General features: G+C 45.8%; 1 long non-coding RNA gene across 1 annotated transcript; it reads right to left on the bottom strand.

Moving 5' to 3' along the window:
• Window positions 1-700: 700 nt before the first annotated feature.
• LOC121061978 lies at window positions 701-1,610 on the bottom strand. The gene is made up of 3 exons (XR_005815357.1): window positions 1,570-1,610; window positions 1,160-1,221; window positions 701-1,021 (listed from the first exon to the last, which is right to left on the bottom strand). It is a non-coding gene; the product is annotated as an uncharacterized LOC121061978 (long non-coding RNA).
• Between the last annotated feature and the right edge of the window lie 569 nt (window positions 1,611-2,179).

Below are 2,179 nucleotides of genomic sequence, written 5' to 3'. Positions count from 1 at the left end.
TGGAAAGCAGGCTCAGAAGAGACAGAGTCGCTCCTGACAAACCCCAAGGAGGTAAATGACAACTGATGAACTATTTAAGCAGTGGCAGTTCATGAATAAGTCAGTCATGAGCAAGTTAAAGATTCTTACTAGAAGGTTTTAAACCACCAGAGGCAGGAGGGTCCCCAGAAGAAGCCCAACAGCCCCCAGAAGCAATGGTCTGCTCCTGTGGTCACATACACTGGCTTTAATACAGCAGTGCTTGTCCCCACCCTAGGTCTTACCTTACTGCTGTACAGTTGGGCTGTATTTCTTCATTTTTGCGGTGGGGAGTGTAAAATCCCATCTCTGATAACAGGGGGCAGCCTACACAAGCAGCTCTGACCACAGCCAGGCTGCTGGCAGGCAGTCTACTGAGTCAAAAGCCCTACAGATACTTCACAGACAGCTGCTAGCGTCCGCTGGAGGACCTAGAATTACACAGCTACTTTCATCTAGAAACCCCAGCTTTCGTCCTAAACCCACAATTAGCAGCTCTGTGCAGACAGGACTCACAGAGGGACAGGTTGAACATCTTGCCAAAAATCTGGGCCAGAGCTGGGGTCCTTTTGTTAGACATCACTGTCTGTGCTGTTAAAAAAAGCAATGCCCTCTCTCTTTGCACAGCACCTTGGAAGTGAGTACACCAAACATTTGGTGTTTTTCTTTCAGATGTGGGTGTTCAGCACAATGCCTCAGGCACTGGCCGACCACAGCTGAAAGTCCTGTGCATCAGCTCTGCTGAAGGAGAGGACAGAGAGCTGAGAGCAGCTGCAGGTGTACTGAGTTCTTAAAAATATGAAGAAACAACAAGAGTCAAAGCTGCAGTTTTACAGTCCTGTATAAACATGTACATTCTCTTCATCTTTTCACTCTTTCAAACACTAATCATCCCCAGAAAGCTTGTGACACAGGTAAAGGATGAATTTCCATGACCCTGTGTTAGAAAGCAACCAGAGACAGGATTTTGCAGTGCTTTCACAGGCTGGGAACACCATCAGTCCTACAAAAAAACATCTAAATTATGATATGGGATTTCAAGTGGTACCTGTGAGTCTGCCTACACACGCATGGGCTGGAAAGGTTCGTTTCTCTTCTCTTATTCACACTCAGTCTGAGTCACCCAGGTGGCATTTCCTACCTTCTCGATATCCTCCTCCCAAGGAACTTATCTTGAAGCATTAAGGCTCTGCAGCACACAAACTAGACAGGCACCAAAAGAAAAATCAACTTCTGGCCAAAGTTTCTTCCCTCAGATTATTTTATCTCTGATGCAAGAATGGAGGGGGAAGAAACTCTTTTAGCATAAAAAACCTTAGTGATATTTCGGAAGATTTCTGCCAAGGAGGATTAGAGACATTGTTACAAGCTGCCAAGAAACAAGAGGGCATGTGTACATATGCTAGTCTGGGAAAGGATAAAAGTAAAATAATTGCAGCTGAACTTGCCCAGATAACAAAATAAATACAAAACTTTCTATTAAGCTGACATAGAAATAGAAAAGCTCCAGGAGTTACAGGGATCCAGACCTAGCCCAAGAAATATTAATACCCCTTATCTGTCTGTGCCATGGATTTACTCTCAGGCTGTCAGAGTTGATCTAGTTATTTCCTGCAGCAGTTGCCACTTGCTGTACTTTATCTGAATGTGGCTGTAAGCAGCTGTCAGCATGCAAATAAACTTCCCCAGCATGCACTACAGCACTTGAATTTCCTCTGCAAGCATCCTCTGTGTTATTTGTCTACAGGTGATTCCATCCTCAGCTGCACAATTGCTCTTCATCCCAAGACAGCAAACAAGCTGCAAACGTCTGCGTGCACTGCTAGTGAACCAGGTAGCCAGCCCACCCTTGGTTTCATTTCTGAGCCTGTTTGGATTTCAGAGGGGATAGGGAATCAATCTCCCTCTTCCATTACAAGCCCAAAGGGCCATTCAGAGATAAAGCCCTGCATCGAGACAAAACAGGCCTGGCTACCTCCTGCTGGCAGAGACACTCGTAATTTACCTTACAGCACCCCAAGGTTAATGCCTATTTGTACTGGCATCTCCACCTCCCATGGCACACAGCTGGATTTTCAGCCTAGTGATTCCGGGCCTTATTGCCTGTACAGCACAGAGGCAGGTCAGATGGGATGGCAACTTTTATACCTGCTGGTAAATG

Source organism: Cygnus olor, chromosome Z, assembly GCF_009769625.2.
Source record: "Cygnus olor isolate bCygOlo1 chromosome Z, bCygOlo1.pri.v2, whole genome shotgun sequence".
Classification (NCBI taxonomy): domain Eukaryota; kingdom Metazoa; phylum Chordata; class Aves; order Anseriformes; family Anatidae; genus Cygnus; species Cygnus olor.
Note: the sequence above shows the minus strand (reverse complement) of the source record. Positions and strands in the feature narration are given on the sequence as shown.